This window comes from Capra hircus, chromosome 1, assembly GCF_001704415.2.
Source record: "Capra hircus breed San Clemente chromosome 1, ASM170441v1, whole genome shotgun sequence".
Lineage (NCBI taxonomy): Eukaryota > Metazoa > Chordata > Mammalia > Artiodactyla > Bovidae > Capra > Capra hircus.
In genome coordinates, this window is record NC_030808.1 from 126,462,133 (window position 1) to 126,477,558 (window position 15,426).

Genomic DNA, 15,426 nt, shown 5'->3' on the forward strand with positions numbered 1-15,426 from the left:
GCTGATTTTTTAAAAAAATTATTTATTTATTTTTAGCTGTGCTGGGTCTTCCTTCCTTTTCTTTAGTTGCAGTGAGTCTGGGCTGCTCTCTAGTCGAGGTCTGTGGATTTCTTGTGGCAGTGGCTTCTCTTGTTGTGGGACACGGGCTCTGGGGCACACGGCTTCAGTAGTTGCAGCGTGTGGGCTCAGTAGTTGTAGTTCCCAGGCTCTAGAGCCCAGACTCAGTAGTTGTGGTGCTCAGGCTTAGTTGCTCCGCAGCATGTGGGGTCTTGTCTTCCCGGACCAGGGATCGAACTCTTGTCTCCTGCATTGGCAGGTGGATTCTTTACCACTGAGCTACCCGGGAAGCCCAGTTTACTGGCTTTACTTATAATTATGGGTGTTATATGAACCTTTTCACAATTCTATTCTTCTACATAAAATTCTCTTCTCCCTGCTTTTACCGTGGTCGACACCTCCCCATCTTCCCTTCAGAGAAATCTTCCTGACCACCTGTTTTGTCTGAAAGACCATACCTGTCATGCCCCTTCCTAGCTCTCTAATGCCCACTAGCTTCTTTCATAGCAGTGAGTACAGTTGATACTTTCGTATGTGTTTGCTTGTTTCCTCCATTAGACTGTTGACTTCCTGAGGCTGGGGATTGCTTTTCCCTTCACCAGTGTATTTTTAGGTCCTCTTCTTATGGCTGGCACATTTTAAACAGTAAATATGTGTAGGCTGAATGAAGAAACTTAATTTTTACAGCTGTAAACAGCTCTTTAAGAATTTGTCATATACTTTAAGTGAGTTTAACTTAAATTTTACAGATGTTATTCTTATAATACATGTTTAATTCATCTTATCTATATTGGTCTTGATAGTTTAATGTATTTTATGTAGGAATCTGGGCTTCCCAGGTGGCACTAGTGGTAAAGGACCCGCCTGACAACACAGAACATGTAAGAGATGCCTGTTTGATCCCTGGGTCAAGAAGATCCCCTGGAGGAGGGCATGGCAACCCACTCCGGTATTCTTTCCTGGAGAATCCTTTGGCCAGAAGATCCTGGCAGGCTACAGTCCACAGGGTCACAAAGAGTTGAACATGACTGAAGCGACCTAGCATGCACAGCATGCATGTAGCCATTTCGAGGAGAGAAGTCAAGTTAGAGGTGAGGAAAGCTCTTAGAGTAGAGGTTGCTGCCGGCTGCTCAGGAGTGGGTAGACTTTGAAGAGGTTAAAGAAAAGGGAAAGACATTTTGGACAAGACTCTTGTATACTTTTAAAATACACTATATAGTGTATATATAAATAGTTGACTCTTTGCGACCCCATGGACTGTAGCCTATCCGGCTCCTCCGTCCTTGGGATTTTCCAGGCAAGAGTGCTGGAGTGGATTGCCATTTCTTTCTCCAGGGGATCTTCTTGATCCAGGATTCGAACCCGGGTCTCCCGCATTGCAGGCAGATGCTTTACTGAGCCACCAGGGAAGCCTATATATATATTTTCCTGTGAACCTAAAACTTTGCTAAATATAAATCAGGAAAATTGAGGAAACAGTATAGCTATTTCCCATATATCCTTTGTTCCCATATATCCTTTGTTTCCACTTGTACATGTGTTGTTGTCTTTTTTTTTTTCCAATTTTAAAAATTGTAGTAAAATACATGTCACATAATATCCACCGTCTTAACCATTTTTAAGATTCGGAGTGAACTCCAGGAGATGGTGATGGACAGGGAGGCCTGGCGTGATGCAATTCATGGGGTTGCAAAGAGTCGGACACGACTGAGCGACTGAACTGAACTGAAGTTCATTGGTACCAAATATATTCATAATGTGCAACCATCATTCCGTGCATCCCCATAACTCTTTTTCATCATGCAAAATTGAAACTCTAAACCTTTTAAATAATACCTCACAATTTCTTCTCCCTAGTCCCTGGTTCAGTTCAGTTCAGTTCACTTGCTCAGTTGTGTCCGACTCTTCGCGACCCCATGGACTGCAGCATGCCAGGCCTGCCTATCCGGAGCTTGCTCAGACTCATGTCCATTTAGTTGGTGATGCCATCCAACCATCTCATCCTCTGTCATCCCCTTCTCCTCCTGCCTTCAATCTTTCCCAGCATCAGGGTCTTTTCCAACGAGTCAGTTCTTCGCATCAGGTGGCCAAAGTATTGGAGCTTCAGGTTCAGCATCAGTCCTTCCAATGAATATTCAGGACTGATTTCCTTTAGGATGGACTGGTTGGATCTCCTTGCAGTCCAACGCACTCTCGAGTCCCTGGTAACCACCATTTGTTTTCTGTTTATATGGTATTGATTCCTTTTAAGTACCTATATAAGCTGAATCATACAGTATCTGTCTTTTTGCGGCTGGCTAATTGCACTCGGTATCCTCATGGTTGATCCATGTTATAGCATATGGCAGAATTTCCTTCCTTTTTAAGGCTGAATACTATTCCATTGTGTGTATATGTGACATTTTGCTTATCATTCACCTGTCAATAGGCAAATGGGATGCTTTCATGTTTTAGCTATGCTGGGTAATGCTGCCATGAGCTTAGGAGTACATATATCTCTTTAAGAGCCTACTTTTAATTAAATATGTCTATCAGTTGAATTGACCCAGCAGTATCATGATAATTCTATTTTTCATATTTTGGACAGTCAGCATTCTGATTTCCATAGCAGGTGCACCATTTTACTTTCCCACCCATAGTATACAGGCATTCCTGTTTCTTTACATCTTCACCAACACTTGTTTTCCGAGGTTTTTGATAGTGACCCATCCTAATGAGTGTGAGGTCTTACCTCATTGTAATTTTAATTTGTATTCCCATGATGATTAGCAATGTGGAACATATTTTCATGTGGATATTGGCTATTTGTAGAAACATCTTTTAAAGACCTTTGCCCATTTTTTAATCCGCATGTTTGTTTTCTCTTGTTATTGTTGAGTCTTAGATTTCTTTATATATTCTGGATATTAACCCCTTGTGAGATGTATGATTTGTATGTGATGATCCACTGTTCACTTGATGCTTTCAAGATCCTCTCTTTGTTGAAAGATAAAGTTTAATTGTAATGCATCTCTTTGAGTCCATTTTATTTGGGGTTTGTTGAGCTTCTTGGATGTTCCTATCCATGTCTTGTATTAGATTTGGGACATTTTCAGCCGTTGTTTCTTCACGTGCTCACTTCTCCTTGCCTGTCTTCTCCTTCTGGAGATTTAACAGTAAACGTGCTGGTCTGCTTCATGATTTCCCACGGGTCCATTAGGCTCGTTCATCTTCATGTTTTTTTTTTCCTTTCAGTCCCACAAGCTTGATAATTTCGATTGTCCTATCTTCTTGTTTGCCGATTCTTTCTTCATTTAATTATTTTATTTTTCAGCTCCAGAGTTTTTTTCTCAATTGCTTTTTAGGTTTTTCTCTCTCTTTGTTGATATTTCCATTTTATTCATGTACCATTTTCCTGGCTTTCTCTACATCTTCCTTTAGGACTTTGAGCATCTTTCAGACAGTTGTTTTAAAGTCTATCTAATCTGTCTACCATCAGGACTTTTTCAGGGACAGTTTTGCTGACTTTTTTTTCCCCTTGAATTGGCCATAATTTCCTGTTCTTTGTATGTCTTGTGATTGTTCATTGAAAACTGGGTGTTTAGATTTAATAATGTAGTAACTCTGGAAATCAGAATTTCACTCTTCCCCGGGGTTTGCTGTTGTTCGTTACTGGTTTTGTTCATTAGGGAAAAAAAAAAGAATTGTTGTGGCCTGTCACCGTACCAAAGATGAGCCTGAGGTGTAGACTTAAGGTCTTCTCAGATCTTTTCTGAGCCTTTGCCTGGGTGTGTGTGGTCACTTTCTAATTTTCCCCATAGAAGCACTTGTTTTTTAATGTCCAGCTCTGGGAAGGATAAAAAGAGAAAAAATGAAGGAGGGAGGGAGGGAAGGACACCAGTCCTTGAAATCCCCTGGAAGTCACTTCAGCCAGAGAGGAAGGAGTTGGAACAATTGAGGGAGGTGCACCAGGGATGTGCCCACTTCTTTGTCTGCACCTCTGTGAGCTGGAAGCAGCAGTCTGCAGTCAGGACACAGATGCCTGGTACTTGGCAACCGGGTCCTTTTTGCCCACCCTGGTTCCCACATGCTGTTTGCAGGCTGCTCCAGGAACACGTGCACAGCTGCCTGCCACATGGCTGGGATGGGGGAGGAGGGACTTCAAGTGCACCACCGTCTCAATGGACCAGAATTAGCTGCAGTTTACCAAGCAAGCTTTCCCCTGGAAGTTACGAGACTTCGTTAGTCCAGAGTTTCAAAATAGTTAACCTGAGACAGATTGTGCCCCTGCCATTGTCGCTCAGGTGAGCAGAGATTCCTGCTGCTTTCTATTCTGCCCTCTCCCTAGAATCCTCTTTGCTGCATGAATTTTTAGGACAGGACTTCAGGAGTATCTCTGGCATGTTTGGGAAACCACTACAGAAAACTGTAGTTTACCAGTGCAGAAGACAGTCAGTTGGTGGTAATTAGTATTGAAAAGTTATCAGTCATTAAAATTCATCTGAAATCGAATCAAGACTCTGGAATTCAGGCAAAAGCCGATGAAATTTATTCTGCTGTCAGTGGCATTCTTTTAACAGATGAGAAGCTACTGAAGGTGTTTGATCAGTAAAAGGACACTTGTCCACTCATTTATTTACTAGATATTATTTGAGCATACACTGTGTGCAGTATAGTTTTCTGGACAGAAAGGGTGCAGAGATGGAATGCGAGGCCTGGAGAGCCAAAAACCTGCCATAGAAGAATTCGCATGCCATCAGAAGTGATAGACATGTAAGTTACAAAGGAATGTGACAGATGTTACAATAAATGTCTGTCTACAGTGTTGTGGAAACTTAAAATAGGACCAAATCTCCTTCAGGACACTGGGAATATCTTAACAGAAGAGGCAGCATTTTATGGTTTGTGGGGAGGAGTACCGGTTTACCAGGTGAAGAATATTGAGAGTTTAACGGTAAGGTCATGGTCTGTTCAGGGAATTGTAACTCATTTATGCCTCTGGAGTTCTGGGAAATAGACCTTGAAAAGCAATTTGGGATCCCATCATTAAGGACTTAATGTAATCTGTTTGATGAGGAAACCATGAAAGATTTATAGGCAGGAGACTGAAATGATTTTACTTTTTTTCTCATTTAGAATAGTTTATGTGGTGTTAATATATGATATAAAGAACAATATCTAGATTTTAGTAAGTCTTTTGATTACATCTACTCATTGAATTTATATCTGTAATTAATATCCATAGTCATTAAATGTATGGACTTTGAGAAGTTAAGAACTGGCTTAGAATCATAATGCTACCACTTTGTAGCATTAATACAGTTTTTTTTGATGTGGTGTGAGTGGCAGTCTCTCAGTCGTGTCCGACTCTCTGCAATCCCATGGACTGTAGCCCACCAGGCTCCTCTCCATGGAATTCTCTAGGCAGGAATACTGGAGTGAGTAGCCATTTCCTTCCCCAGAGAATGTGGTGAACCTCCCTTTTCTCATCTGGATAATGGGGCTTCTTAATAGTTTCTGGGCCCTGCTGACTGGGGAGAAGTAATGAAGTCTCTATTGGATGGGGAGGAAGTCAAATGAAACTTTACACTAGATGTACTAACGTCTCAGTGTCTCTAAGGACTGAGTGAAGGTAGATTTTGAAGCAGATTTGAGAGATGGCCGTAAAAAAGGTGTACATTTAACTTCAGTTCAGTTCAGTTCAGTCGCTCAGTCGTGTTCGACTCTCTGCGACCCCATGAATCGCAGCACGCCAGGCCTCCCTGTCCATCACCAACTCCCGGAGTTCACTCAGAATCACGTCCATCAAGTCGGTGATGCCATCCAGCCATCTCATCCTCTGTCGTCCCCTTCTCCTCCTGCCCCCAATCCCTCCCAGCATCAAAGTTTTTTCCAATGAGTCAGCTCTTCGCATGAGGTGGCCAAAGTTCTGGAGTTTCCGCTTCAGCATCATTCCTTCCAAAGAAATCCCAGGGCTGATCTCCTTCAGAATGGACTGGTTGGATCTCCTTGCAGTCCAAGGGACTCTCAAGAGTCTTCTCCAGCACCACAGTTCAAAAGCATCAATTCTTAACTTACAAGAGGTAATTAGTTCTAAACAGAATTTTATGTGTTTTGCATCAAAATCTGGGGAAGGGAACCATTGAAGGTGTTTAAGCAGGAAACCATATGATCCAGTTTTTCCAAACTGCTTAAGTTGTATCCCAATATAATTATTAATAGTGTTTCCCCTTTTACGCTCAGTGGTTAACCCAGTTTGGATAATAAATTATGTGGCCAGTCACTTTCTAAAGCAAAGATATAGTAAGAACAAAGGGCCATGGTTGAGCCTTGTAGAATACAAGTAATGAGAAAATAATAAAGAAACCAGCCTCTGGTCAAAGTGAAACAGGGAAGAAATAGTCTTTAAAAACCCAAGAGAGAATAGTTTTAATGGTATTAACGAGGTGAGATTTGTGAGATCAGCAAAGTCAAATTAGCAAGGTTATGGACCATAAGCATACATTAATTTATCAAGGTGGAGCTCCTTGTCTACTCTAGTTAGTGCAGTTTCTTTTGGGGCAGCTGGAGGGAAGTCAAATGGGTTTGTTTCTTTTAGGATAAGGGCTGTGTCTTTCATTTTTATATCCTTAGTTCCTAGATCAGTAATTGTTATGTAGGAAGTACTTGGTGCATTTTTTAAGAATTGAAATATAATTAATAGTTTGTAAAAAGGTGAGATAGTAGCCATAGATACTACACTTAAAAACAGTTCAGTCAAATGGAAAGGAGGATGTTTTTAGTTCGGCAGCAGTTAGAAAGGAAAGATCTCTTCATCTTAAACATTAAGATGAACTCGGTGAAGAGAGAAAATTAAACTTTCTGAAAGGGGAAGGAAGTTTGAAACCTAAAGTTTCTGCTGCTTAGAAAAGAATCTATTGTGAAGTGAACAGTGTGGCCTTACACCCTCCCCTGCCCCCAACCCCACCTTCCACCAGGCACTGCCCAACCTTTGAAGATTTATGAATACGGTCATTGGAGTCAGAAAATCTAGAGCTAAATCTTGACTTTACCTTTTACTAGATTAGTGGCAAGTCATTCTAGTCTATATTCTATCCTTCTGTTCTATATTCTCTTATATTTAAATGTCTCAGAGATTTAGTTAACTTTTTAATTGAAATTTAATTAAAAGAGACTCTAATTTAGAGTAAAAATTTTTTAATGTCATGCTAACTTTTTTCATTTTTTAAACCCAGAAATTCTTGGCCCTAAGTTATTACTTATAATGATGTTGACTTTTTTCTTAAAAAAAAAAAAAGTTTAACAGATAATATGTGCATGTGTGTGTGCTCATTGCTTTAGTCATGTCCAACACTTTGCCACCCCATGGACTGTAGCCTTCCAGGCTTCTCTGTCCATGGGATTTCACAGGCAGAATACTGGAGTGGGTAGCCATTCCCTTTTCCAGGGGATCTTCCTGAGCCAGGGATGGAACCTACATCTCCTGTATTTCCTGCACTGCGGGCAGATTCTTTACCCCTGAGCCCCTGGGGAAGCCCTGATAATGTATGCACCTGACCAAAATTCAAGTGGTAAAATGGGGCATACTCAGCTAGAGATTTAGTGTTATCTGTGAGATGCTGATCTCTTCCTCATCTGCCCAATTACTATACTTTACAAGATAATGTCCTTCTGGCCACAGTTGATTATCCCAGCACATCATTGCTTTGACAACATTTCGCTAAGGCAAGCACCTGACCCCCGTTCAGCCATCGAGTGACTTCCTGGTATGGTAAGGCTCAGGCTGAGAGAAGGTTAATGGAATCTGTAAGATATGAATTAGTGATACGTCAGTAGCCATGTTTCCCACCAGCTGAAGAATGCTGATCTATAGTGAAAGAGAATCATGCTGATGTGAGAGAAAATCAGGGGGAAAAGAAAGGAGTCAGTCAAACAGTCTTAGCACCCTTAGAGTTCCTGAGACCCTCTGCTTCCTTGACCCTCCTAGTTTGGATTCTGTTACTCCTTCTTGCATTCAGTGAGCAAGTTGAGGCAATGGGTTTCTTTTCAGGTCAGACTAGCTTGAGAGGAGTTATCTTCTAATTCAACTAACACCTGAATTTCGATGAAATATTCTGACTCCAATGCTCATGTTTTCTCCCCTGCAACACATTCTTTCTCTAGGGCTAAAATCTTAGGTCTGAAGTTCCGTTCCTTCCTAACTTGTAGGCTTTCCAGGTGGCACAGTAGTGAAGTATCGAAGCCTGCCAATGCAAGAGACACAAGAGACTCAGGTTCAATCCCTGGGTCAGGAAGGATCCCCTGGAGATGAAAATGGCAACCCACTCCGATATTCTTGCCTGGAGAATCCCATGGACAGAGGAGCCTGGCAGGCTATAGTTCATGGGGTCGCAAGGAGTCGGACATGACTGAGCACACTCTTTTTCCCCCACCACCACCACACCACCCCCAGTCTGTTATCTCTAACTCCTTTGATTTCTTCCCCTTCCATAGATCCTTCTCCAAGGTACTGGCAAATGCCTCCCTCATCCTGGAAAACCTTCGCCTTGATTCTTTGGGCTCCATTAAATTCACTTGTGACTAAAACATGCATAAGGATTTTGGTAGAAGTTTAGAAAAGGTCATAGATTGCGGCCAGATTGGGGGAAATTTAGACAGCAGTCTTAAGTCGTTTGCTATTATTGTATTGCTAGACCAGAGATATTTAATAGAACTTTCTGTGATGATAGAAATGTTCTGTGTCTGCAAGCTGTTATCCACATGTTGAGGACTTAACATATGTCTAGTGCAACTGGGAAATTGAATTTTTAATTTGATTTAGCTGTAGTCAGTTTAAATTTAAATAGCCATCCAAAGCTAATGCTGGAGCCCCCCTGGTGGCTCAGTGGTGAAGAATCTGCCTGCAGTGCGGGAGATCTGGGTTTGACCCTGAGTCGAGAAGATCCCCTGGAAGCGGGCATGGTATCCCACTCCAGTATCATTGAACACAACTAAAGCGACTTAGCTCACATGCACGCATGAGGCTAAGGCTACCAATGTTGACAGTGTAGCTCTAGCCATCAGGAAGTCATCAAAAGATATAGTTTTTATTTATTTTGTTTTTAAATCAGGGAAGTGATGTGTGTTTTATATAAAAGAAAAGTGTGGAAACTGTGTGGGCCTTTGGATGGTGAGGAAGAGGCAAGAATGGAAAATCACTTTCTATCATGTGCCTGTAACAAGGCTGGGAACGTAGGTAGGTGAAGTGCTTTGGGACAGTAGAGGTGGAGTTCAAAAGTTGCATTGACTTCGTGGGACATGTGGACAGAAATGTCCAATAGGCAACTACAAATAAGAGTTGAGAGCAGAGACTAAGATTAGATGTGTGCATGTTTGTAGTCATCTACGTAAAGGTAATAAAGCCGTAGAAATGGGTTATGGCCTCCAAAGAGGGAATAGAAACCTTTGATGAAGGAGCATCAAAGGCAGAGGCTTGGAAAATGTTTACATTTAAAGGGTAGAAAAAGGGAGAAGATGTGCAAAAGTCGAGTCACTATGTGATATTTTTAAGAAACCAGCACTTATCCTTGCAAGTCGTAGCAGGAACCCTTTGCTTTAGGCATAGCCCTCATCAGAGAGATTAGACATTTTACTTGAAAATGCGAATAAGTATATCCCTCATGATATGGATCTGGCAGAGAGCTGTAATAAGCAGCCATGGGGCAAGTAAAAACTACCATTGTGCTATCATAGTGTCATTTCTGCCTGTAGAATCATACATGCATCTGTAAAATATGATTAATCTTTGGTCAGGTTGCTAATAAACATAGCAGAGCTTAGTACAAGTGAATCAGCGTATAAACCTAGGGAAGGGAATGCCTCGAGTCTGTTAATGTTTGCTAGATAATCAATATATGTAATAAGTATTATAAATAACATGATGCGTAAGTGATTTTCTTCTCTCTCTCCTTCCTCCCTCACTTTTTTCCTTTCCTCCCTTCTTTTCTCTCACCCTCCCTCATTCCTTTCTTCCATCCTTGTTCCTTTCTCCCATGCTGTGTGGCTCATAGAGTCTTAGTTCCTTGACCAAGAATCAAGCCCCCTAATCACTGGCCTGACAGGGAATTGCCTTAAACTGATTCTCCATCTAAGATTAAGGAGAAACTGTTCGGGAGAACCTACATTGGGTGCATTTTATTCTGCAAATGGGAAGACTCCTGGAATTTCCCCACAGTGGGTCACACACTCGTGAAGGTATACAGAAGGCGGTGCTCATGCTGCCTTCTTAGAGGGGCTTGGGAGTAGATTCAAGGATAGTGTGAGTGAAGGATTTGGGAGTTGAAAGAAGGCCCTGGCAAGGAGGGCAGATAAGAAGACACATGGAAGAATAGAGGTAGGCTTAAGATCAGAGATCAGGAGCAGACAGTAGGGGGTAGGTCAGTTTGCTGCTTAGCTCATTGCCTGATACAAAGGAAGGGTGAATGGTAGTCAGGGAGAAGCAACATTGCGCCTGCAGGACCAATGAAATCCTACTTTGCCTCCATCTTTTTTTTTTTTTTAAGATTTATTTATTTATTTTTTGGCTGTGCTGGGTCTTCGTTGCTTTGCAGAGGCTTTCTCTACTTGCGGGGACTGAGATCTGCTCTTCGTTGTGTGTGGGCTTTTTATTACGGTGGCTTCTCTTGTTACGGAACATGGGCTCTAGGTGCATGCGGGTTTCAGTTGTTGTGCTGCACAGGCTTAGTTGCTCTTAGCTGCATGTGGGATCTTCCTGGCAAGGGAATGGAACCAGTGTCCCTTGCATTGCAAGGCAGATTCTTAACCCCAGGACCACCAGAGAAGACCTGGCTCCATGTTATTTTATTGATTACTTGACCTCAGTCATCACAACATCTTCCTGACCTCAGGTTACTGTTAATTTATTGTACTAACTATTCCGGATAGAATATTTGAACTAAATCGCTATCTAGTCCTAGGGATCCTAGAAGTAGGATCCATGTACCTGACTACTAGAAACTTTAATTTCGTTTTGCTTTAAGACTGTAACAGAGTAGGTATGACCTTTTCTAGCCCCGGAATATCCTGGCCTCGGATGACATGGGCTATCACTTCGGGCTGGCCTCGTAGGTCAAAGGTATGTGCTTATTTATTGTGTTGTTTCTGGTAAGGCAATCAAGAACAGTGAGCAGCAGGGATAGGAAGATTGTTTTCAAATGTGGGTGTATAAACAGAGGTATTCATACTAGGTTTTAATACTCAAAACTGATAGGGTGCTGTGTAATTTTCAAGTTTCTTGTTTTGTTTTGTTTTTAATTCAAAATGCCCCTGAAAAATGATGGTCTACGAAACCTTAGTGTATAGAATTTTAACTGATTCCTTTACTCAAATATTACAGTGACCTCATATTTATTACTGAAAACAGATTTTAGATCTGAAAAGCTACAGGCCCATTGAGGTTGTATTTTTCAGTTTCAAGCTAATAAGTATTTGCAGTTCAATTTAATTTACATTGTACAGTATCTTTTTTGACATATCTCTGTGTGTAAGAGGTGGTAGATACATAATCCATTTATAAAGAAAAATTTGGCTTAAAAAAAGCTCTGTTGGAGTTTTTTATTCAGTATATGTTTATTTGAGTGTCTAACAGTCTCTGTCTTAGGCACTGGGGATATAGCAATGAAGCAAGCAAAAGATCCTTGCCCTCTGGAGTAAGCTATACTTTCAAGGGAGAATATTTCACATTAGGTAGTAACTAATCAAAGGAAGAAGGGTACCTTAGTCATCCAGGAGTTATACTTTCAGGGACCTGAGATATAAGCAAACCCACTGGAGACAGGGATTTATTACATTTGACTTTTGTCTGTTGTGTTCCCTGCTGTATCTCAGAGCCCAAAATAGTGCTTGGCTCATATGTCTGTTGATGAGAAGTGTTTATTGTTTTGAATTTGTATAATCAGAGACATGCACTTTAATAAATGATTTTACACCTAGCTAGTTGAAAAATTTATCATTTCCTTTATGTTTTTATATTTGTTACCTACTTTTTGTTTCTCTTGGTGTCCTCATGGCCCAATGCAGGAGCACCTTATTAATATTAATAATTAGTCGTATGGTAATCTGATACGGCAAAGGTTAGATTTGGAAAGGAATTTAAGAGGTCATCTTTTGTTCAACTTCCTGCCTTGGAAAAAAACAGTAAGATAATTAGGTATGTATTTTTAATTAATCATTTAAAAAACTAGGACAACATAATTGGGTTCTCTCTTGGGAAAGTAGTGAAAGGTACTTAACCCTAGATATAAAGGTGCTAACCTGAAAAAATTAGAACTTCTAACTGTGTGGGAAAGTGAAAAAAATTGAGCACAACTAAGCTGCTCTTTGTTGATATCAGAAATGGGCCTGTCATTCATTTTGGCATTGAAGCATAGCCTCCTATCTCAGGGGGCAGAACCAGGACTTTTTTTTTTTTCTCCCAGAGGAGCTGGACAGTTATTACAGGTTGAAAAGGCTGACCAGTTTTTCAAGAGTTTCTCCTTTTTTTCCCCCTGCAACTTATGGTGCTTTTGCTCTGCCTTCAAGATGCACTAAAATCTCCTCCTTTGTGACTGCTTCGGAGCCAACAAATACCCTGACATGTATAATTTGAAATATGCAGAATTCATGAGTAAGTTCCATCCTATTTTTTTGCCAGTTAAAATTCAAGTGATTTTTAGAAAAGTGTTAGGATCGAGTTAGGCATTGTGTTGTTTCACCACTTTTATTTTAAGGCTATTTCTGAAAGTCTTTAATATGACTTTGTTTCTTTTTAAGTGTTTTTGTGGCATTAGACAGTACTCCTCTTTTGAAAGCCAGTAACAAAACAATTTTCTTGAGCATCTTTTTAGTTTTACTGAGAAGTATGTTAAATTGAGTGTCTCTGAGCTCGATTGCTCATGTCTGACACAGTCTCAAGTTTCCAGTGAATGGTAACAAAGACTGTAGAGTGTTGTTGGTACTGCAGTGAGAGGCATGCTTCTTTAGACCAGGTAAGAGAGATCATTTTGTTTCTTACTGCTGGGTGCGTTTTTACAGCGTTTATTTTATATTCTTTAAACAGCAGCAATGTTAAATTGATAAACAGCCAGGAGCACGCCGATTTCAAGACGTCCTTGCTTGTTGCAGACAGGAAAACTACAGGGTATGGGGGTTGGGGTGGGCAGGGGGGAGGGGTGGAGTAAGCTTAGTTCATCACTCAGTTACTTATATAAATCAATTAAAATGTAAAAATAATTCTGGAGCTCCATTTTCTCTGTTCAAGAACCAAAGAAGCAATTAAAGAAACAAATCCTTTTAAAGGTACTTCGTGGTTCTTACTTGTGAATGCAATTCAGAAGGGAGTTTTTACTTTCATTTCTTTCCAGAAATAAAATAAGCTTTGCCTCTTACCATAAATTTTTTTTTTTCCTCATTAATGAAAACTTTGAAATTGTCAAGAGTAAAATCCGCTTCCTGCGGATCTTTGGAATAAACCTGACACTTAAGAAAAATATTTCAGCTTTTATAGCTGTTTCATTCCCTTTTTTCCTAGTTCATTTTTCTTAAAAGTATTTGTGCTTTGAAAATGTCAGCTGTATTCTAATGAAGCTCAGGCATTGTTTGCTCATAAAGGGGCCGGTGCATTCCACTGCTTTATGGTTTATTACCAGGCACAGTGTGAGAGTGTGGGTGGCACCATTTGGTGTCTGCCTCTTGGAAGGGACTGCCATTATGTTAGCATTGGATTGGCAAGGAAAATACAGCGTGCAAGATCCTATATGAGTCTGGATCCTGTGAAGAAAATTTTAGCCATAAACAGCCCTGCCTGAGCCTGGAATGTGACAGCTTGCTCTCTTCAAGTGTACTCTTGAAGCCTGCATTTCAGTTACAATGAGTATTCCCCCAGTCACATCTCTGGTTTTGTGGTGTATGTAACATTTACTCGTTCTGTGAACTTCAGTAAAGTGAATGTTTCTGGATAAACTATGACATTTTAAATGGACACGGTACACTTTTCAATAATATGTTTACTTTAAAAAAAAAGTTTGAAGGAACTTAGTATTGGGGGGTGGCGGGTGGAGAGGGAGAGGAGGTCAGGCAGAGGCTTTCTTTCAGTTTGGAAAGCCCTGATGAAAAAAAGCAACAGATGTTTCTTCTGTTACAATTGAGGTTGTTTCATTCAAAATTCACAGTAGCTGGAATGGGGAGGGGCGGTCATAAATCTGACTTAATTAGTGAATAAAGAAAAAATAGTCATTTAAAATTTATTCTTTTATATTGAGGATTTGAGAAACAGAGTAACATATTCCAAGTAACATACTTTTTGAAGAGGTTTTTTTTTTTTAATTAAAAATAAGTTGTGTGTCATTAGTGGAAATGTGAGAAAGTTAGTGATAGAGGAAATGATCATTAAACCATATATAATATTACGGAAAAAACTAAGCCACTATAAATTATATAAGGAATACTTAGGTGGCAAAAGTTTGCACAGTAGATATTAAGGCTCAAAATGAAATTGCAGCATGAAACATCGTTTACATTTAGTGAGAGATTATTTTATCTTCAGTGAGAAGCATGAGACTTATTCCTAAAGATCTTGGAATAAGAAAATGTAGGAGAAATATTTTGAGTTTAATTGAAATGATGTGTTGTAGTTTCCCTCTTTTTAAAAAAAAAAGGATAGTAAGCTTAGAGCAGTAAGCTCGTGGAGAGAGGAGAATGTTTATCTGCTGAAAAGGCTAAGAAGGAAGAAGAGCTTGGAAGTGATATGCATGAAATATGAAAGCAGTCAAAAAATGGCTTTTCACTTGGTGAAGTTCACAATGAGTAAAGTAAAAGTGTCTCCTTCTACAAGTAACACATAGAGAAGCTCTGTGCTCCCGTATAGTATGTGTTTATATATATTACAATTTTATGCATCTCTTAAAGTTAGCTCTTAGGAAACCAGTGCTGAGCACCAGATATTTCTGATTAGGCACTTACTAAAATGTAGCCCCCACCCTGCACCATGAAGTTAGTAATATATGCTAGTCAGAAAATTCTTTGAACTGTAGTTCCAAATTTGCATATGGAGCAAATGTTAAACGGTTTTCTGAATGTTTAGCTGGTCTAAGGAGACGACTGAGAAAGATAACAATGTTAAAGGAGATTATTAAAAATTTCTCTTGCTCCTTGCTACGATCTCTGGGCTTCCCAGATTTTCTGGGCTTCCCGTATTGACAACAGAATTCAGAGATTTTGAAACTTTTCAGACCATTTTTTGAATTAAGATTAAGAGTTTAAGGAATAGCAGTATGGAGCGGTTGAATTGTTTTTCTCTAAGATAACTAACTTACAGGAGCTTAAAATGGATTTACCAAATTATAGGTTTGATTAGAGTAAGAATGTTTATCATTT

The 15,426-nt window shown here is 40.1% G+C and overlaps 1 protein-coding gene across 6 annotated transcripts in view; it reads left to right on the forward strand.

The window, feature by feature from the left end:
- Window positions 1–15,426, forward strand: part of TFDP2 (transcription factor Dp-2) — a 209,764-nt gene that overhangs the window by 118,569 nt on the left and 75,769 nt on the right. The window contains exon 1 of one of the 6 annotated variants that reach the window (XM_018049669.1): window positions 11,084–11,149. The exons of 4 other annotated variants lie outside the window; for them this stretch is intronic. The gene's annotated coding sequence lies outside the window, so the exon portion shown is untranslated. Of the gene's footprint in view, window positions 1–11,083; window positions 11,150–12,958; window positions 13,041–15,426 lie in introns of those variants that run through there. One more of the 6 variants, XM_005675489.2, reaches the window with a different exon arrangement.